Raw genomic sequence first — 23,834 nt, forward strand, 5'->3', positions numbered from 1 at the left:
TTTACCTTTTACCCAAGTTGTGTACCGGTTTGGGTTGTACCCAAAGTATTTAACCTTTAACCCAAGTTGTGTACCTGTTTGATTTTACCTTTTACCCAAGTTGGGTGCCTGTTTGGGTGGTACCCAAAGTATTTAACCTTTAACCCAAGTTGTGTACCTGTTTGATTTTACCTTTTACCCAAGTTATGTACCTGTTTGGGTTGTACCCAAAGTATTTAACCTTTTACCCAAGTTGTGTACCTGTTTGATTTTACCTTTTACCCAAGTTGTGTACTTGTTTGTGTTGTATCCAAAGTATTTTACCTCTAACCAATAAACCTTGTTTTACCCAAGTTTTATCTATACCTTATAAAGAAAATACAAATTTGGTGTAAACAACACAATTTTATTAAACATTTTTTAACACAACAAAAACACCCAAAAAAACTAAAGGTTGGAATAAGTCGGGGTGGAGATAGTGCTGGAGGGGCTGTCAGATAGGGACACTTTGACAGTGGGAGTGTGGAGAGAGGAATGTGTTGGTGGTGGGGAAGGATGAATAGGTAGTGGTGAAGGGGTGGAGAAGGCAATTGAGCGGGTGGACAGGAAAGTGGGATTGGGGTTAGGAATTTGGTAGGATGGAGGGGTGTAGGCGATGTTTTGGGAGGATTGGGAGGCAGAAGCAGTGATGGGTGGAGAAGGGGGTTGGGAAGGAGGTGATAGAGGCTGGTGGTAGTGGGCAGGGAGAGGAGGCGCGGATGAAGTAGATGGGAAGTGGTATGGGTTGGGATTATCATATTGGTCAGAATGGTGGGAAGGGGCACGGGCGGGAAGCTGGTAGTCTGGCTGGTGGGACGGGGCACGGGAAAGCTGGGAATGTTGTGGCTGGTGGGATGGGGCACGGGCACGATGTGGGTGATGGTGAGGTTGGTGGGATGGGGCACGGGCAGGTTGGTGGTACGGATCAGGAGGATGGTAGTGGCTGTAGTGATGGACAGTGGAGGAAGGGGGGGCAGGTGCAGGATGGGTGGTAAGAATCTTGGCTTTTGAGGCAATGAGCGCTAGAGTAGACTGGCAGGATTCCATTACTTGCATCTGCTGAGCAGCAGATCGCGTCTCCATTTGCTCGAGTACCGACTGGAAAAAAGTGATGTTCGGTGAATGTCTTGCCTCTGAACGCATCGATAACAGAAGTGTATGCATTTTGAGTATACTGTTATTTATTAAATTGAAACCTGCAGCCATTTGCTCGGACAAAACTTTGAGACAGTTCTGGAAGGATGCGTTCAGGTGTAAGAACTCGGGCGCATAGCTCTGTACCTGACTCCTCTGCCGATGGTGCCCCGAAGCTACAGGTGTACTAGAGGTGGCAGCAGCATAGGGATGGGGTACAGGAAACGCTATATCCTCACCAGCAGATGCATGCAATGGAACCAGCCGGGATGCTCCAGCACTCGCGGATGGGACAGAGGGATCTGATGTGTGGGAAGGCTGGGAAGGTGCAGAGTGGGAAGGTGCAGAGGGGCTGGGACTGTCGAAGTGTCCCTCGGTGGCAGCCTCCTGAGGGATCGCCCCAGAAGGGTTCAACTCTGCTGCAGGCTCCCGAGTGCTCCCGACGGTGCTGTTGAGCAAAAGCAAAAAAAAAACAATTAATATACTGCTATTGCATGGTCCTGGCTGAAAGAGCAAAAGAGGTTTAGACATGTTAAACATTGGTTATTACATGTGGTGGGTAATAATTACCTTCGGGTCACCATCGTTGTCCTGAGGAACAACAGGGCTTGAGCATACTTGTATCTGCTCCTGCGTCCTCCAGAACCACTCGGGACCTGCATTTCTTTGTTGAACTCCTTCTTAAAGTGATCCCTGATCGACTGCCACCGTTTCACAATCCTCTCACCTGTTAAAAAAGAAGAAACACAAATTGGTTAGAAACAATACTTAGAATGCATCAACAAAACTGAACTGTGTATACTTATGTTCTTGATTCTGGGCCCAAACATCGAGATCCTCACATTTCTCTGTAAGCTGTTTGCAGACTTGCTCCCAGAGTCGACGGGTCACGATGAGATCAGCATGGCGGCGGTCACCCATGTTCCACAGCGGCTCCCTTTCTCGGATCAGCTCGATGAGGAGGTCAATATCGAGGTCGACCTCCTCACCGTCCGAATCAGGACCACGCTGGGAAGCCTGTTATAAAAAAGGGAAAATAAATAAAATTAGATTGTAAACAACATAAAGGAAAATCCACAAAAAAAAGAAAAAATTTACATATATGCTTACAAGATGACGGCCGCCCTGATGCTCACGCCAACGACCCTGGGAGCCACTGGGAGGACCTCTGGATTAAGCACCAGAATCCAAACTCTAGAAGAAAAATAACATAAAAATGATGTGCTTGTATGTAGCCTTTTTATGTGTTGTGTGCCGTGTGATATCTATAATAATCATTTTGTATGTGTTGAGTGATGTCTGAAATGGTTAGTTTGTATGTGTTGTGTGCTGCGTTCTTTCTGTAAGTATCTTGTGTTGTTATGTGTTGGGTGTAGTGTGAGATTGTGGTTCTGCGATAAATGAAAGAAACATACCAATTGTGATCCCGCTCCAGGTATTTCTCCACCCTTTCACTCTTCTTCTGGGAGCACCTCTTGTGCTGCGGCATCAGCTTCCTACAAAAAAGAAAGATGGCAAAATACATTAATTATTATTATTATTTATTTATATAGCACCATTAATTCCATGGTGCTGTACATGAGAAAGGAGTTACATACAGGGTTATAGATATCGATTACAGTAAGCAGGTTTACATTGACAGACTGGTACAGAGGGGAGAGGATTAATATATTAATATATGTGTGTGTGTGTATATATTAATATATACACACACATACACACACACACATACATACAGACATACATACAGACATACACACACATACATACAAAGGGAGAGAGAGCGAGAGAGAGAGCAAAATTATTTCTAAAAGCATAAATATTTACCTCAGTGCGCTGCCGACGGGAGGGAGGGCTCCCAGAAGAAGACATGGTTTGGCTCCGCTCTCTGGCAGGCAGGCTTGGCTCCGCTCTCTGGCAGGTTTGTCTTCGTTCTCTTGTAGGCTTGGCTTCGCTCTCTGGCTGGCTCTTTTGGCAGGGTCTGGAAGATTCTTGGCATGGTGTGGGCTCTCTGGCTGGCAGTATGGCTGGAAATGAGTGAGGGCCTCAATGGCATTGGTTTATATATGTGTCCTGGGGGCAGGCCAATAGGTTCTGAGCATGCTCAGTTTAAAAAGCCGGATCAGGCTGCCGGATCCGCCTTTTTCCGGATCCGGCACAATCCGGCATCCATAGACATGCAATGTAGCGAAAAGCCGGAAGGGCCAGATCCGGCCCTTCCAGCTTTTTTGCCTCAGACAAAAAACGTTACAGTAGACTTTTTTCCAGACACCGGAATCGGAATTTTAGCCGGATCCAGAAAAAAAATGGAAGGAACGCTGGACCATGCGGCGCAATCCGGCGCTAATACAAGTCAATGGGGAAAAACCGGTTGCGGTTTTTCTCTAAGGAACCGTAAACAGCCGGAATGAAAAAGCTGATGTGTGAAAGTAGCCTAAAAGCTGCTGTCTTCTACACTGGAGACATGCAGCTAACTGATTTGGAACCAATCAGCTTTGGTCCCACCCAGCGATGGCTGTGATTGGTCCTTCTGTACTAAAAGACCAATGACAGTGAAGCATGCTGGGATAACCTGCTTTTCCTGGTCTGATTTTCTCAGTGATGTCATAGAGAAGATCAAATCCAGATGCCATGTGCTATAGGAGGGTGCAACACACTTTCCTACCTGAGTTCCCATTGGCATCATCATCAATCATGGTCTTTTAATATCGTAGATGCTGCTGTCAATTGTGACATCGAAATGGTTAGTCCCATCTCCAGGCAAGGTTTCAGTATCTGCCAGTTATGGCGGTCAGTTGAGGCTTGCCATAATCAGGGTCTAACAAGTCAAGTGTCAGTGTAAGGCCGGGGTCACACTAGCGTAGAATACGGAAGAGTGCTATGCGAGAAAACATCACATAGCACTAGGACCAGTGTTAATCTATGGGGCAGCTCACATCACCGTATTTTTTCTTAGGTGTATTCAGTGTGCGAGTGAAATTGCGGTATGCTGCGATTTTACGTATATATTGGCCGAGTCTTGTCAATGCAAGTCTTTGGCTGCAAAAAAAAATCGGACACCACACAGACCATGCCTGTGACTAGCGAGAAATATGCACACATTTTCCTCATTTCAGCCCATTGAGCAATTTAATTAAATGGGGAAAGTCAGGGAGAAATGTAGAGTCATATGCATTCCATAGAGATGTCATATGGATACATAGGTGTGAGAAAATCGCATCATCGCATTGCAAACACATTGCACCCGGATCACCATACGGAAAACGCATGTGCAATTTTCGGCAGGGAGACTCGGACAGATTTTCTATATGGTAAGTGTGACCCCGGCCTTAAACTGACAGCTCTCATTCACTGCAACACATGAGTATGAGATGTGTATCAGCAATCAACATGCAAAATATTCAGGTTCCATAGTGGGACTAAGTGTTAGGGGTCGAGTTCCCGCCTCTGCACAGGGGGAACCTCGAACCATCTCTGCTGCAGTCTCCCATTTTTCTCCAGCCACAGTGGAGCCTTCTCAGCGGAGACATCGGTCCCAGCGTCTGTCACAGCCTGATACTGTGCGGATGGTTACTGCTGCCTTTCCAGGCTCAGCCATTGTAGCCAGTACTGGTCAGCAGCGAGCAGATGTCTCTGGGACTAAGTCCTGCTTTTTCCCTTCTGAGCATGCCCAGGGTAAGTCCTCTCATTGGAGGTCGGGGGTCACATGCTCAAGTACTACAGCAGCTCCCATTGGTCCTCTAGGAAGGTCCTGAAGTGGCTCAGGTACTGTAGCAGCTCCCATTGGTCCTTTAGGAAGGTCCTGTAGTTGCTGCAGCTATAAAAGGTTTGCATAGTCGCACGGCCATGCACTAGGATCAACTAAGTTATGTGTTCTGCGCCAGTGTGGTCATATGTATGTGGTTTCAGGGTTTGGCTGAAATAAGCCCCTAAAATACCAGTACCTCCGGTGAGGAGTTTTGTGTGAGTGGATTAAGGGCCCGGCTGAAATAAGCCCCTAGAATACCGACACCTTCGGTGAGGAGTTTTGCGTGTATTATTCTGACTGCATGACCACTGTTCGCTCTATTTGGTAGCTGTGTTCCCCTGTGAGGCTAACAGGACACAGCATTCTCATGTCTTAAGTGACTCTGTGAAGTAACAGAGTTCACTTATACCGCCATATAGTACCGTCAGTTACAAGCAGCGGGTTTTACTCCTGCACGGTGGACTCCTGGTTGCGAATACACCTATTACTCTATAAATATAAATTTGGTGCATTCTGCCAAACCCTAGCATAATACTAGCGCCAGGGTCTGGCTAGTAAATGGCGGATAAACAGCAATCTTTGCGGTGCATCCAGCAGCTGGAGGGTAGGCTGGCAGGTCTCGAGCGCTTAACCTCAGCAGTGGATGTTACCGCAGTTGCTGTTCAGGCTGCTAACGTGGCTGCAGCAACCTTGTCCACTGCCACCCATCTTACGAATCTTTCTCGCCTCCCGCTGCCAGAGATATTTTCTGGAGATAGTAAATCTTGTAGGGGTTTCGTGAGCCAGTACTCTATACATCTCGAGCTTCTGGCCACACGTTTCCCCACAGAGCGGGCAAAGGTGGGATTTATAGTGTCTCTCCTGTCGGACAGGGCGTTGGAGTGGGCTACGCCGCTGTGGGAGCGTGGTGATCATGTGGTGCAGAGTGCTCCGCTGTTCCTGAGCACTCTGAAACAGGTCTTTTTAGGACCACGAGTCACCCATGATACGGCGCTCCAACTGTTGGCATTGACTCAGGGCTCGTCCTTGGTCAGCCATTTTGCCGTCCACTTCCGTACTTTAGCATCTGAGCTGGAGTGGTCAGATAATGCCCTTATCCCTATAGTTTGGAGGGGACTAGCTGACCACGTGAAGGACTCTCTGGCCACTAGGGAGATTCCCGCCACAATGGAGGAGTTAATAATTGTGTCCACTCGTATTGACCTCCGTTTTCACGAGTGGAGGTTAGAGCGAGTCCAGTGTAGGCAGAGGTTTTGGCTGGCTCCCACCTTTGCCAAACCTTTGGAATCTCCGGTCCTAGTGCCTGAGTCACATGAGGCCATGGAAGTGTCACGAGCGGGAACTAAGTCCCGGACCACTCGTGCACTCGCGGTCTGTCATGTTTGCCAGAAGTCAGGACATCTTGCCACCAGATGTCCCCAGCGGTCGAGGAAACGTCAGTGTCTAGTGGTAGTAGGTGGAGGTACACTAGACACGGCGACATTTGCCTCCAAATTGTCCTTTAAGGGGACAATTACTATAGGCTCATTCTCCCACTTGGTAGAGCTCTGCGGGGATTCTGGGGTGGAGGGCAATTTTAGGTCTTCTGCCTTCACCCAACGTCATGCAATCCTCCTGGTAATGCTAGCTCAACCAGTTACCGTACGAGTGGTGAATGGGTCGACTCTGCCCTCTCAGATAACACACCAGACCATCCATTTCACTCTGTCCATGTCGCCATTTCATCAGGAGATTATATCTCTGCCTGTCATTCTTGAGGGAATTGATGAGGTCCCGTTAGGGATACCTTGGCTGCGGTACCACTCTCCCCATATTGAGTGGTCCACAGGCAGAATTTTGGGATGGGGTGAATCTTGTGGAAGTAGAAGTCAGAAGGAATGCATTCAGGTTGCTACTACCGAGGTACCCGCAGATCTATCCTCTCTCCCCAAGCAATATTGGCCCTATGCTGACGTGATCTCTAAAAGGGCTGCGGAGACTTTTCCGCCTCTCCACCCCTATGACTGTCCTATAGACCTTTTGCCTGGTGCTGAGGCTCCCCGAGGTCGAGTCTATCCATTATCTCTCCCGGAGATGGAGGCAATGTCACAGTACATCCAGAAAAATTTGGAAAGGGGATTCATTAGGAAGTCAGTGTAACCTGCAGGGGCTGGGTTCTTCTTCGTGCAGAAGAACGGGGAACTATGTCCATGTATAGACTACAGGGATCTTAACGCAATCACCGTTGAGAATAAATATCCCCTGCCCCTGATATCTGAGCTCTTTGATAGGCTTCGGGGAGCAAGGGTATTTACTAAACTAGATCTGTGGGGTGCCTACAACCTGATTTGCTACCGTGAGGGGAACGAATGGAAGACTGCTTTTAACACCAGGGATGGGCACTATAAATATCTGGTGATGCCCTTTGGGCTCTGTAATGCCCCAGCCGTTTTCCAAGACTTTGTAAACAAAATCTTCCGGGATATGCTTTCCACTTCGGTTGTAGTCTATCTGGATGATATTCTCATCTACTCTCCAGATATTGACTCCCACCGGAGAGATGTTTGCAAAGTCTTCGACCTCTTACGAGCTAATTCCCTCTACGCCAAGTTGGAGAAATGTGTGTTTGAGCATGAGTCCTTATCTTTCCTGGGCTATATCATCTCCACCCAGGGATTGGCCATGGATCCAGCCAAACTACAGGCTGTGATGGACTTGCAAGAACCCCATTCTCTTAAAGCGGTGCAGCGCTTTATGGGGTTCATTAACTATTATCGCCAGTTCATTCCTCATTTCTCAACTTTCGTTGCTCCCTTGGTAGCCCTCACCAAGAAGGGAGCAAATCCCAAATTGTGGTCTAAGGAGGTCTCCAAGGCCTTCATTTTTATTAAGTCCCATTTTGCTAGCGCTCCTATCCTACATCGCCCCGATATAGATAAGCCGTTTATAATGGTGGTTGATGCCTCTTCCATTGGTGCTGGAGCAGTCCTCTTTCAAAAGGATACTCCAGGTCGGAAGCATCCTTGCTTCTTCTTTTCCAAGACCTTCACACCAGCGGAGAGGAATTATTCCATCAGGGACAGGGAGTTGCTAGCAATGAAATTGGCCTTCCCTTAGTGGAGACATCTTTTGGAGGGGGCTCGCTTTCCTTTCTAAGTATTCACAGACCACAAGAATTTGGTCTACCTGCAGACAGCCCAGCGGTTAAATTCTTGCCAGGCCAGATGGTCCTTGTTCTTCTCCCGGTTCCATTTCACCCTCCATTTCCTTTCCGGGGAGAAGAGCATTCGTGCCGACGCTCTCTCTCGCTCCGTTGTATCATCTGAGGAGGGGGAAGAGGACCCTCGGCTTATTGTACCTACCGAGAGTCTGAGAACTGTGGCCCCGGTTTCGCCTCAGTCTGTGCCTCCAAGCAAGACTTTTGTACCATCCAGTCTGCGTCCGGAGGTTCTCTCTTGGGCTCACTCGTCCAGGGTGGGTGGACATTTTGGGTCCAAAAAGACATCTGAGCTACTGGCTGAGATATCTGAGATATGGCCCTTGACGTCGCAGACTATGTTGCGCCAAGAACAAGTCTCTGCGTCAACGGCCAGTTGGGTTGCTTTACCACCTGCCGGTGGCGGACAGGCCCTGGGAGATGGTTGGGATGGATTTTGTGGTGGGCTTACCTAAGTCTCGTAGCTGCACCATTATTTGGTTTATCACCGACCATTTTTCCAAAATGGTGCACTTGGTGCCTCTTCCACAGCTACCTTCTGCATGGGCGCTGGCAGCGTTGTTTATCAAGCATGTCTTTTGCATACACAGTATGCCGGACAAAATTGTCAGTGACCAGGGTCCCCAGTTTGCATCTTGATTCTGGAGAGAGCTTTGTCGTCTACTTAGCATTGAGTTGAATCTCTCCTCGGCATATCATCCCGAGATGAATGGGTTGGTAGAGAGGGCCAACCAGACTCTGGTCACATATCTATGTCATTTTGTTTCTGCCAGGCAGGATGACTGAGCATCCTTGCTACCGTAGGCGGAGTTTGCGCTTAACAACGCCGTAGCCGAATCCACCAGTCAGACTCCATTCCTCCTTAATTACGGCCACCATCCACGTGTCACTGTGCCTATGCCTGTGTCTTCCGCCGACTCCAGGGTGGCAGACTGGGCTGTGGAGGCACGGGACATTTGAGACCACACTCAGGATGCCATTCAGGCCTCCAAGGAGAGAATGAGGTACTCCGCCGATGCTCATCAGTGCCCCGCTCCAACCTTTGCTCCTGGTGACTTAGTGTGTCTCTCCGCCCGTACCATCAGGCTGCGTGTTGAGTCTACTAAGTTTGCACCTCGCTACTTGGATCCCTTCAAGGTCCTCAAACAGGTCTTTTTCCAAGAAGGTTTTTCCACCAACATAGAAGAGGATTCTTTACTGTTAGGGCAGTGAGAATCTGGAATTGCTTGCCTGAGGAGGTGGTGATGGCGAACTCAGTCGAGGGGTTCAAGAGAGGCCTGGATGTCTTCCTGGAGCAGAACAATATTGTATCATACAATTAGGTTCTGTAGAAGGACGTAGATCTGGGGATTTATTATGATGGAATATAGGCTGAACTGGATGGACAAATGTCTTTTTTCGGCCTTACTAACTATGTTACTATGTTACTAGGTCAACTGTGGTCTACTGTCTGGCCCTTCCTCCACGCTTAGGCATCACCGACAGCTTTCATGTGTCCCTCTTGAAGCCCGTATACTTGTGCTGGATTTCCAAGTCATCTGCTGGGACAACGGGTTCGTCTACAGACGATTACGAGGTGAACGCTATTTTGGAGTGCAAGGTGGTACGGGGCAAGAAATTTTATTTGGTGGACTGGAAGGGTTATGGCCCAGAGGACAGATCTTGGGAACCTTCTGAGCACATTCGAGCTCCGCAGCTCATTGCAGCTTTCGAGCATAGCGAGGTCCAAGGAGGGGGGCCCTAGGAGGGGGTAATGTTAGGTGTCGAGTTCCCGCCTCTGCACAGGGGGAATCTCGAATCATCTCCACTGCGGTCTCCCATTCTTCTGCAGCCGCAGTGGAGCTTGCTCAGTGGAGACGTCGGTCCCAGCATCTGGCTCAGCCTGATATGGTGCAGATGGTTACTGCTGCCTTTCCAGGCTCAGCCATCGTAGCCAGTACTGATCAGCAGCGAGCAGACATCTCAGGGACTAAGTCCTGCTTTTTCCCTTCTGAGCATTCCCAGGGTAAGTCCTTTCATTGGAGATCGGGGGTCACATGCTCAGGTACTACAGCAGCTCCCATTGGTCCTCTAGGAAGGTCCTGAAGTGGCTCAGGTACTGTAGCAGCTTCCATTGTTCCTCTAGGAAGGTCCTGTAGTTGCTGCAACTATAAAAGGTTCGCATAGCCGCACGGCCATGCGCTAGTGTCTATGAGTCCGGTGACTCTGAAGTGCATTTGAGTAGTTTTGGATACACCTATGAGGAACAGACATATAGTCTAGGTGTATGTATAGTATCAGTTGTAGTTTTTGCAATTTATGTTTGTCCTGTTGTTCTTGTCTATAAGGTTTTTAAACATTATTATTAAAAGCTAAATTTGAATTAATTTGGTACCATATCTTCCTTGCTGCTTACTAATTTTTGGATTGGTAGAATTTTTTTCTTTATTTCCTCTAGGAAGGTCCTGTAGTTGCTGCAACTATAAAAGGTTCGCATAGCCGCACGGCCATGCGCTAGTGTCAACTAAGTTATGTGTTCTGCACCAGTATGGTCATATGTATGTGGTTTCAAGGTTCGGCTGAAATAAGCCCCTAGAATACCGGCACCTCCAGTGAGGAGTTTTGTGTGAGTGGATTAAGGACCCGGCTGAAATAAGCCCCTAAATACCGGCACCTCCGGTGAGGAGTTTTGTGTGCTTTGCTGACTGCGTGACCACTGGTTGCTCTCTGCTCAGTTGGGTAGCTGTGATCCTCTCAGATTAACAGGGCACAGCATTCCCCTATCTATGCGATTCTGTGAAGTAACAGAGTTCGCTTATACCGCCAATTCTGGCAGCAGGTTACTCTCCTTGCACGGTGGACTTCGGGTGTGCTATTCTGACTGCAATGACCACTGTTCGTTCTATTTGGTAGCTGTGTTCCTCTGTGTGGTTAACAGGGCACAGCGTTCTCTTGTCTTAAGTAACTCTGTGAAGTAATAGAGTTCACTTATACCGCCATATAGTACCGTCAGTTACTAGCAGTGGGTTTTACTCCTGCACGGTGGACCCCGGGTTGCGAACGCACCTATTACTCTATAAATATATATTTGGTGCGTTCTGCCAAACCCTAACACTAAGTAAGCAAAATTAACAAAATTCTTAAAAATGTACTAGAAAAAAACAATAAAAAATCATGTCAAAATGCTATGCCATTAATAACGCAGGTTTTATGTAAAATCAAAAATATGTACACACAATTGGTATTGCTGCTTCTGGAGAGACTTGAAACTTGACCTATAAAATGTCCCTTTATTTATCTCTTATAGAGAACACAGTAATTAAAAAAAGAAACAGTAAAAGATGTTGCTTTTTCATCATACTGACACAAAAATAAAATAAAAATAGATAAAAATTCACGTATTGCTAAAAAAGTAATCTCATTCTACAAAAGAGCAAGCCGTCTTACTGTGCTGTCAGCAGAAAAATAAGAAAGTTACAGCTCTCAGAATATTGTGAAAAAATAGTGTTTAGCCTGTAAAAGTAGCAAAACATAAAAAATATATAAATCTCATATCACTGTATCTTACCTGTAGAATAACACTGTCTGATCACTTTTACTGCAGGGTGAATGGCATAAAAAAATAAAAATAATTCTGTAAAATAAAAGCCTTTCTTGAATTTTTGTTTATTTTTTCATCCCACTTCTCAAAAATCAATATCAGGCTTTATGTACAAGACTAGGGTTGAGCGACCTTTACTTTTATAGGATCGGGTCGGGTTTCACGAAACCCGACTTTTTCAAAAGTCGGGTCGAGTGAAATCAGCCGATCCTATAAAAAAGTCGGGGCCGGGGTCGGCCGAAACTCGAAACCCAATGCAATGCATTGGGTTTCCATGGTTCCCAGGGTCTGAAGGAGCGGAAACTCTCCTTCAGGCCCTGCGATCCATATTTTAGTGTAAAATAAAGAATTAAAATAAAAAATATCGCAATACTTACCCTCTGACGCGCCCTGGTACTAACCGGGAACCTTCCTTCCTTAGAATCAGCCTTCCAGGACCTTGCGGTGACGTCGCGGTGACGTCGCGGCTTGTGATTGGCCGCGCGGCCGCCCATGTGACCGCTCGCGCGACCAATCACAAGCCGCGACGTCACCGCGACGTCACCGAAGGTCCTGGAAGGGCTGATTCTTAGGAAGGAAGGCTGCCGGAAAGAAGCAGGGCGCGTCCGAGGGTGAGTATATTCCTATTAGGTATATACTCACCCTCGGACGCGCCCTGCTTCTTTCCGGCAGCCTTCCTTCCTAAGAATCAGCCCTTCCAGGACCTTCGGTGACGTCGCGGTGACGTCGCGGCTTGTGATTGGTCGCGCGAGCGGTCACATGGGCGGCCGCGCGGCCAATCACAAGCCGCGACGTCACCGCGACGTCACCGCAAGGTCCTGGAAGGCTGATTCTAAGGAAGGAAGGTTCCCGGTTAGTACCAGGGCGCGTCAGAGGGTAAGTATTGCGATATTTTTTATTTTAATTCTTTATTTTCCACTTAAATCTGAATTCCAATACTAATTCCCGATATAAACATATCGGGAATCGGTATCGGAATTCCGATTCTAGATTCAAAAGATCGCCGACTTCATGGCCGACCCCTCACAGGCGTCGGGTCGGGTTTCATGAAACCCGACCTTGCCAAAAGTCGGCGACTTTTGAAAAATTTCGACCCATTTCGCTCAACCCTATACAAGACGCTTTGTTTCGGTGAAGACGTTTCAGGAAAATGCCAGCGGTCTTTTTCCTTAAGTGTCTTCACTAACTTCTTCTCTGTACTTTCCACTATATTGGAAGAATGACCATACAACTTCATTTAACTGCTTCATACTTTCTGTTCTGCCTATTAATGTACAGCCAGTTCATTCACAATGTAGTACCAGTTGTCACCATTAGAGGTCATTAGGTACACATTTATCCTGTTCTGTATCCAGGAGCATATCGCTTTAAGTCTGTGTTCTGACTAGAACGGGCCCCCCTGGTTTCCCGGGCAAAGTAGCCATTTTCCCCCGACCTTGAGTCTTACATACATGTTCCAGGCTCTCTCTTCCTGCAGATCATTACTCTTGATAAGCGGATTCCGGTGAGGCACAAATGTACTTACATGTGTGTATTATGTTAGAACAGTTATGCAGCCACTGTGTAGCAGAGTGTGTAGTTAGGCATGTTGTGCTTTATTTCATATTGCTGCTTCCCTGTATGCAGATAGATGTTTGCTTGTATAAAGTAATACAATGCTGACAGCAGGGCCGGCGTCAGCACCTGGCACACCCGGGTCCCAGGGCCCTGGCGAGACGGGGGGCCCACTCACGCTGTCATAGATACATCTGGCCGCTTGCCTGCTGATTTTCCTGCCGCCGACCCTTTAAATCTGCGGGCACGGCGGTTTTACAGGTGCAGACAGCGGGAGCTGGCACAAGCATCTTCCCACTCAGTCAGTGCAGGCAGGCAGGCATTTAGGGGTTAAGAACACAGCCAGCATGACTGTTTGTGGCAGGAGAGAGCACTGCCCTGGGGGTAGCACCGGTGGGGGTAGTCCTGTTGGATGTCGGCTACCACCGGGTACTACGTAGAGTGCGTCCTCACTCTGGATAGGGGTCTGTGTGCTCACAGTTCTCCGTGCTACTGAGGTCTGGGTGCACTTTGAACACATGGTGACCGGTGCAGGGGTCACCTGTTCGGGTGGAGAGCGGTAGGACGGTGATACAGTGACTTCTGGCTTATATTTGTAGACGTGAAGGGCATACCACCCCTTGTCTCCCCAATGCCGCGTGTACCTAACACTGTCACCAGGGTACAGATCCCGACCTGGGTGTCCCTCGATGAGGTGCGCCTCCACATCCCGCCGATTTACAAATACCTCAAGATCGAGGACGGGCTCCTTTATAAAGCCCCAGCCTCCCTGCAGGCGGAAGGTTACGATGGTCCCGTAACGCTGTGGGCCCCAGTCCTCCTCAGTTATCTGCCTAGCCTGAGCTTTGGCCTGCAAGTCTCTCTCACGATCGGCCTGATGTCTAAGTTCTTTCTTCCCGACCCATTCCTCCTGCTGCCGACGTAGCTGCTGATGATAATCCTGCTGGGAGACGACCTCAATGCTCTCTCCCTCTGGCTGGGCCTTCCGAGGGAACCTGATTAGGTTGGTGGTAGCGCGGGTCCACTTAGAGGTCACCCACTCTCCCTGGATGTCCACTGTCTGCTTGATGGGCTGCAGCGAGACGTCGGAAGTTTTCAGGGACTCCCAGGGCCTCTCCCACTCCAAGCTGCTACACACCCGGCCGGGTGGTGGTTGTGGGGGTGAGTCCATGGCCCCAAGCAGGGGTTCCTCGGCTACCGTGGCAGGGTCAGTGTCATTTCCTGCCTTCGTGGCCTCTCCTGTGCCGGTCCCCTCTGCCGCAGGCTGGGGTTAGAGTAGCCGATTGCATCACTGCTAGTGTTGAGCGATACCTTCCGATATTCGAAAGTATAGGTATCGGATTGGATGGGCCGATATCGTAAAAATATCGGATCTCGCCGATACCGATACCCGATACCAATGCAAGTCAATGGGACCAAAATATCAGAATTGAAATAAACCCTTTCTTTCCTTGTAGGTAATTCCACATGAAGGAAAACAACTAAGAATAACGTAGAATGTATCGGAGGAGGTGGAGGAGACATTAAAGGCATAGATGTTTAGCCCATTCAAATGGAATAGCAGGAATTATAAATTTTTTAAGACGTTTGGAGTTGCAAAGATTTTGACTATGTTTATTTTTTTTTAGATTTTTTCATATATTTATGTTTCTCTTCATCATCCTCAGCAGCATCTTTTTCATTAACTTCTTCTTCACCTTATTCATCTTCTTCTTCACCTTCTTCCTATTATTCTTTTTTTTTAAATTCCTCATATTCTTCTCATTCAACTCTTCTTCTTCTTCATATTCAACTTCATCATCTCCTTCATATTCCTCTTCTTCATCAAAATCTTATGTGTGACAAACAGGCATTCCTGGAGTTGTTATCTGTCAAAGTTTGAAGATTACACCTTCCGTTCTGCCTGTCAGAAAAGATTTAAAACAGGATTTGTCCATGTTCAGTTTGGCCTGCAGCAGCAGGTTTTTTCCAGGGGCACCACGAGGAGGAACGTACTCACCCCCATACACTGCTTAGTCTTCTTCTGTTTATAATTTAGATAATATCTTTTGCTCTGATTTTTAGTCTTATGCTTAATGTTCTTCTGCTTTTTGTTCTGCAGCTTCTTGTTCTGCAGCTTCTCGGTCTTCAGGGTCGTCATGCTTAGGGTCTTGAACTTTGAACTGTAGCAGGAGGTACAAGAAGGCTGAGGAACTGCAGAGAACCAGCTGACGGTACTGGAACCCGGATGGCTACCCGAAGGTGCAAGAGCCAATGGCACGACCGAGGACCAGCTGACGGTACTGGAACCCGGTTACTAAGCAGGAGGTACCCGTGCCACAAAGCTCTACCAAGGACCGCCTGACATTGGTGGAAGTCGGATACCCAGAAGGAGGCACCTCAGCCAAAGACTCTGCCCGGAACCAGCTGACGGTGCTGGAACCAGGATGGGGAGCAGAAGGTAAAAGAGCAAAAGACGTTGGCGAGAACCAGCTGACGGTACTGGAACCCGGATGGCTACCCGAAGGTAGAAGAGCCAATGGCACGACCGAGGACCAGCTGACGGTGCTGGAACCCAGTTACTAAGCAGGAGGTACCCGTGCCACAAAGCACTACCAAGGACCCATGAATCCCAGGCCCGCAGTGTGACAAAATCAGAAAACACTGCAGGGCGGGATCTCGTGCAGCGCGTATGCACAGGCGCAGTCAGCCTGACATCAAATGATGTCAGAAGAAGGGCAGTGCTAACAGCGCATGCCCAAGGTTACACATAACAGTGCAGGCTCTGGGACAGATTCAAACAATGCAGAGGAGGCGGCGCGCGGCGCCATGGTGGCATGAATGCTGGCCGTGCTGCGTGTCATTGCGAAGGAAAGTCCCACCTCCGGGACGGTTTCAAGGTATGAGGGGGCACATTTTTTTTAAGTGTTAAGTGCAGCGTGTGCAAGAAGCATAACTAAAAGAGCCACCTGTTCCTTGTGCAGCATTAGTGCTGCACAAGATGGCTCTTTCAGTTACAAATGCCTGGGGGGGGGACCGGGACGCTTTAATTGCTGTTGTAGTGCCAGCGTGGCTTTTGCTGGACACATTGCCGGCTACACAGCAGGGGAACAGCTGACGTTACTGAACCCCACTGACACATGAGCGAGTGTTTTTCTCTGTGCAGCCAGCACTTCCGGGAACCAACTGGCATTATTGGAGCCCAGGGAATCAAGGAGGAGCTGTGTGTAGGTCGAAGCCTGCACTGGAGGCATTTGAATGTCTGTTATTGTGCCAGCGTGGCTTTTGCTGGACACGTTGCCGACTACACAGCAGGGGAACAGCTGGCTTTACTGAACCCCACTGACACATGAGTTAGTGTTTTTTTCTGTGCAGCCAGCACTTCCGGGCAACAACAGACAGTTTTGAAGCCAAGGGAATCCAGTAGGAGCAGAGTGTAGGCCGAAGCCTGCACTGGAGGCAGGTAAATGTCTGTTATTGTGCCAGCGTGGCTTTTGCTGGACACGTTGCCGGCTACACAGCAGCATACCTCCCAACTTTTGAAGATGGGAAAGAGAGACAAAGTTTGCGGCAAATTTTAGGCCACGCCCCTGACCACACCCATTCATAATTAGTCACATTCATATCCACGTCCCAACCACACCCATTTAGCACTGCTGATCACACTGTTTCATATACAATAATTATAAACAAAAATATGGCCACACAGTGCTCCATACTGTATAATGGCCACACATGATGCTCCATACTGTATGATGACCACACATGATGCTCCATACTGTATAATGGCCGCACATGATGCTCCATACTGTATAATGACCGCACATGATGCGCCATACTGTATAATGACCAAACATGATGCTCAATACTGTATAATGACCGCACATGATGCTCCATTCTGTATAATGGCTCCACATGATGCTCCATTCTGTATAATAACCACACATGATGCTCCATAGTGTATAATGGCCACATATGATGCTCCATACTGTATAATGACCGCACATGATGCTCCATACTGTATAATGGCCCCATATAATTCTCCATACTGTATAACGACCACACATGATGCTCCATACTGTAATGACCGCATATGATTCCATAGTGTATAATGACCCGACATGATGCTCAATACTGTATAATGACCGCATATGATGCTCCATAATGTATAATAGCTCCACATGATGCTCCATTCTGTATAATGACCACACATGATGTTCCATACTGTATAATGGCCACACATGATGCTTCATACTGTATGATGACCGCACATGATGCTCCATACTGTATAATGACCGCACATGATGCTCCATACTGTATATCGACTGCACATGATGCTCCATACTGTATATTGGCTGCACATGATGCTCCTTACTGTATAATGACCCCACATGATGCTCAATACTGTATAATGACCGCACATGATGCTCCATACTGTATAATGGCTCCACATGATTATCCATACTGTATAATGACCAGACATGATGCTCCATACTGTATAATGACCGCACATGATGCTCCATACTGTATAATGACTGCACATGATGCTCCATACTGTATATTGGCTGCACATGATGCTCCATACTGTATATTGGCTGCACATGATGCTCCATACTGTATAATGACCGCAGATGATGCTCCATACTGTAAAATGACTGCACATGATGCTCCATACTGTATATTGGCTGCACATGATGCTCCATACTGTATATTGGCTGCACATGATGCTCCATACTGTATAATGACCCCACATGATGCTCAATACTGTATAATGCATGTAAAGAAGCTGCGGAGACACCATCACGTGTTTCTCGACGCAAGCAGTGAATAGCGAGGCCTTTCCCCGGGAAGGAACAACCACGGGAAGGGCAGCATCCTATGAAGGAAAGCCACCTATGCCAAGCATGGTATCCATCCACAGACAGCTGTTTCGGGGGTTTTGCCCCTCATCAGTGTGAAGTAGGAATCTGGCTATTAGGAGCAGTGCCTAGTAAAAAGGCCTGGCTATTCACTGCTTGTGTCGAGAAACACGTGATGGTGTCTCCGCAGCTTCTTTACATGCATCTGCATATTTCCCATAAGGGATGGGGGCAGTGTTCTGGAATCACTGCGTTGAGAAACACGTGATGGTGTCTCCGCAGTGTTGGATGTTTTGGTCTCCCCGAGGCCAATCATCTGTGCCTTTATAGCCTTTTTACTAGGCACTGCTCCTAATAGCCAGATTCCTACTCCACACTGATGAGGGGCAAAAACCCCGAAACAGCTGTCTGTGGATGGATACCATGCTTGGCATAGGTGGCTTTCCTTCATAGGATGCTGCCCTTCCCGTGGTTGTTCCTTCCCGGGGAAAGGCCTGGCTATTCACTGCTTGCGTCGAGAAACACGTGATGGTGTCTCCGCAGCTTCTTTACATGCATCTGCATATTTCCCATAAGGGATGGGGGCAGTGTTCTGGAATCACTGTGTTGAGAAACACGTGATGGTGTCTCCGCAGTGTTGGATGTTTTGGTCTCCCCGAGGCCAATACTGTATAATGACCGCACATGATGCTCCATACTGTATAATGGCCCCACATAATTCTCCATACTGTATAATGACCACACATGATGCTCCATACTGTAATGACCGCATATGATTCCATACTGTATAATGACCCCACATGATGCTCAATACTGTATAATGACTGCACATGATGCTCCATACTGTATAATGGCTCCACATGATGCTCCATTCTGTATAATGACCACACATGATGCTCCATACTGTATAATGACCGCACATGATGCTCCACACTGTATAATGCCTGCACATGATGCTCCATACTGTATATTGGCTGCACATGATGCTCCATACTGTATAATAACCCCACATGATGCTCAATACTGTATAATGACCTCACATGATGCTCCATACTGTATAATGGCTCCACATGATGCTCCATTCTGTATAATGACCACACATGATGCTCCATACTGTATAATGGCCACACATGATGCTTCATACTGTATAATGACCGCACATGATGCTGCATACTGTATAATGACCGCACATGATGCTCTATACTGTATAATGACTGCACCTGATGCTCCATACTGTATATTGGCTGCACATGATGCTCCATACTGTATAATGACCCCACATGATGCTCAATACTGTATAATGACCGCACATGATGCTCCATACTGTATAATGACCGCACATGATGCTCCATATTGTATAATGACTGCACATGATGCTCCATACTGTATATTGGCTGCACATGATGCTCCATACTGTATAATGACCCCACATGATGCTCCATTCTGTATACACCTCGCGTACACACACGGCTCCACTCCGTACACCTCGCACACACACGGCTCCACTCCGTACACCTCGCACACACATGGCTCCGCTCCGTACACCTTGCACACACATGGCTCCGCTCCGTACACCTCGCACACACGGCTCCGCTCCGTAAACACCTTGCACACACATGGCTCCGCTCCGTACACCTCACACACACATGGCTCCGCTCCGTACACCTTGCACACACATGGCTCCGCTCCGTACACCTCGCACACACACGGCTCCGCTCCGTACACCTCGCACACACGGCTCTGCTCCATACACCTCGCACACACACGCCTCCGCTCCGTACACCTCGCACAAACACGGCTCCGCTCCGTACACCTTGCACACACACGGCTCCGCTCCGTACACCTCGCACACACACGGCTTTGCAACATCCACACTGTACACCTCCTGACCCCACACAAGGCAGCATACTTACCTCACCCTGCGGCTGCAGCACCATGTGGCAAGTTGGCAACCAGCACACGCAGCCGAGTCCTGCAATCCACAGAGGTCCCGATCATGTGACCCCTGACTCCTCCGCTCCTGTGACCTCATCACAGGTCCTGTGCACAGAAAGCAGGCAGCCATACAGAAGGGTAAGGGCCCGGGGCATGGCTTAACACAAGGGGGCGTGTCGGTCCTGCTGTCTGCGGGATCAGAGCGTCCTGTGCTGGACAGCAGGGCATTGCTCAAAACCGGGACAATCCCGCACAATGAGGGACGGTTGGGAGCTATGCAGCAGGGGAACAGCTGGCATTACTGAACCCCACTGACACATGACCTAGTGTTTTTTTCTGTGCAGCCAGCACTTCCGGGCACCAACTGGCATTATTGGAGCCCAGGGAATCAAGGAGGAGCTGTGTGTAGGCCGAAGCCTGCACTGGAGGCATTTGAATGTCCATTATTGTGCCAGCGTGGCTTTTGCTGGACACGTTGCCGACTACACAGCAGGGGAACAGCTGGCTTTACTGAACCCCACTGACTCATGAGCGAGTGTTTTTCTCTGTGCAGCAAGCACTTCCGGGCACCAACTGGCGGTATTGGAGCCCAGGGAATCAAGGAGGAGCTGTGTGTAGGTCGAAGCCTGCACTGGAGGCATTTGAATGTCTGTTATTGTGCCAGCGTGGCTTTTGCTGGACACGTTGCCGACTACACAGCAGGGGAACAGCTGGCTTTACTGAACCCCACTGACACATGAGTTAATGTTTTTTTTCTGTGCAGCCAGCACTTCTGGGCAACAACAGACAGTGTTGAAGCCTAGGGAATCCAGGAGGAGCATATATGAGGTATTGCCACACACACAGCTGGGGAACAGCTGACGTTACTGAACCCCAATAATAGAGGAGCGACTGTTGACTGTGCGGACAGCACTTCCAGGCACCAACTGGCGGTGTTAGAGCCCAGGGACAGCACAAGGAGCAGATATGAGGTTTTGCCAGATACACAGCTGGGAATCAGCTGATGTTACTGAAACCCAATAACACGGCAGCAAGTGTTGACTGTGCAGCCAGCACTTCCAGGCACCAACTGGCGGTGTTAGAGCCCAGGGACAGCAGGAGGAGCAGAGTGTAGGCCGAGGCCTAATTGGATCAAGTTGAAAGTGAACCTTTAACCCCCCATGCGTTAGCAACTGAAAGAGCCAACTTGTGCAGCACTAATGGTGCACAAGGAAAAGGTGGTTCTTTTAATTATGCTCCTTGCACACGATGAACTAAACACTTATAAAATGTGTCCCCTGATACTGTGATACTGTCTCACAGATGGTACTTTCTGTCGTGATGAGACGAAGCACAGCCGGCGTTCATACCCCCATGCCGCCGGGCGCTGCCTCATCAGCATTGCTTGAATCTGTCACGGAGCCCGCACTGTTATGTTAAACCTTGGCCATGCGCAGTTAGCGCTGCCCGTCTTCTAACATCATTTGGTGTCATGCTAACTGTACCTATGCGGCCGCGCCGCCCAAGAACCCGCCTCGCAGTGTCTTCTGATTTAGTCCCACTACGGGGCTGGGATTCCTGGGCATGCTGTTGTGAATTCCGCTCTTGGGCTCCCTCCGGTGGTTGTAAGTGGCACTTTTGTGAGTTCTGCTCTTGGGCTCCCTCTTGTGGTTTCAAGTGGTATGGCTGCTCCTTGGAGTTAGCTGTCTTCAGCTGCTTCCACTGATCGTCTTTTCTGCTTGGCTATTTATGCTTGGTTCTGTGCTTCAGCCAGTGCCACTTGTAAATGTTCCTGGTTGGATTCACATCTCTTTGGAGTTGCCTGTTTTCCTGACCCGTTCTGCAAAGCTAAGTTTTTGCTTGCTCTTTTCTGTTCACAGTTTGTGGACTTATCCGTTCTGTGCTTCTATGTTTGTCCAGCGTTATCAGTATGAATTAATTCTGTCTTGCTGGAAGCTCTGGGAAGCACATTTACCCTCCACACCTTTAGTCAGGTGTGGAGATTTTTAGTAAACTCTGCGTGGATTTTTGTAGTGTTTTATACTGACCGCACAGTATTCCATCCTGTCCTATCTATCAAGCTAGACTGGCCTCCTGTGCTCATCCTGGTTTCATTCTGTGTATGTCTTTTCCCTCTCCACTCACAGTCATTATTTGTGGGGGGCTAATCTATCCTTTGGGGATTTTCTCTGAGGCAAGATAGCTTTCCTGCTTCTATCTTTAGGGATAGTTAGCTCTTAGGCTGTGACGAGATGCCTAGGGAGAATTAGGAGCATTCCACGGCTACTTCTAGTGTTGTGTTGAGCTTAGGGAATGCGGTCAGTACAGTTACCACTTCCTTCAGAGCTCGTTCCATGTTGCTCCTTAACCACCATATCATAACAGTACAAGTGGCCAAAAATGAATTAAATGCATCTCAAAAGAAGGAAAAGAAAGTTCTGAACCATTTTTTTTTGTACTCTGGTTTGTCTTTTTTTCCTCTTGATATCTGGGTGGTTCAGGATATATGCTCTGGCATGGATGTTCAGGGTTTGTTTTCTCATGTGGATCAACTTGCTGCAAGAGTACAGAGTATCCAGGACTATGTTGTCCAGACTCCGGCTTTAGAGCCTAGAATTCCTACTCCTGAGTTGTTTTTTGGGGACAGATCCAAGTTTTTGAACTTTAAAAATAACTGCAAATTGTTTTTTGCTTTGAAACCCCGTTCTTCAGGTGATCCCATTCAGCAAGTAAAAATCATCATATCCTTACTGCGTGGTGACCCTCAAGACTGGGCCTTTTCTCTTGAAACAGGGGATTCGGCATTATTGAATGTAGATGCATTTTTTCAAGGGCTCGGATTATTGTATGACGAACCTAATTCTGTGGATCATGCAGAGAAAACCCTGTTGGCCTTGTGTCAAGGTCAGGAAGCGGCAGAATTATACTGCCAGAAATTTAGAAAATGGTCTGTGCTCACCAAATGGAATGAGGAGGCTCTGGCTGCTATTTTCAGAAAAGGTCTTTCTGAAGCCCTTAAAGATGTTATGGTGGGCTTTCCTACGCCTGCTGGTTTGAGCAAATCTATGTCTCTAGCTATTCAGATTGATCGGCGTCTGCGCGAGCGCAAAGCTGTGCACCATATGGCAGTGTCCTCGGAGCAGAGTCCTGAACCTATGCAATGTGATAGGATTTTGACTAGAACAGAACGGCAGGAATTCAGACGTCAGAATAGGCTGTGTTTTTACTGTGGTGATTCTACTCATGTTATCTCAGATTGCCCTAAGCGTACTAAGAGAGTCGCTAGGTCTGTTACCATTAGTACTATACAGCCTAAATTTCTCTTATCTGTGACCCTGATTTGCTCATTGTCATCCTTTTCTGTCATGGCATTTGTGAATTCAGGCGCTGCCCTGAACTTAATGGACTTGGAATTCGCCAGGCGCTGTGGTTTTTCCTTGCAGCCTTTCCAGAGCCCTATTCCTTTGAGGGGTATTGATGCTACACCCTTGGCCAAGGATAAACCTCAGTACTGGACGCAGATGACTATGTACATGGCCCCAGCACATCAGGAAAATTGCCGTTTTCTGGTGTTGCATAGCCTGTATGATATTGTTGTACTGGGTTTTCCATGGTTACAGGAACATAATCCGGTGCTGGATTGGAAAACTATGACTGTGACGAGTTGGGGTTGTCAAGGGGTACATAGTGACGTTCCTTTGATGTCAATTTCCTCTTCCCCCTCTTCTGAGGTCCCTGAGTTTTTGTCGGATTTCCAGGATGTATTTGATGAGCCCAAGTCCAATTCCCTTACACCGCACAGGGACTGTGATTGTGCTATTAACTTGATTCCTGGTTGCAAGTTCCCTAAGG

This window comes from Ranitomeya imitator, chromosome 8 (genome assembly GCF_032444005.1).
Source record: "Ranitomeya imitator isolate aRanImi1 chromosome 8, aRanImi1.pri, whole genome shotgun sequence".
NCBI lineage: Eukaryota > Metazoa > Chordata > Amphibia > Anura > Dendrobatidae > Ranitomeya > Ranitomeya imitator.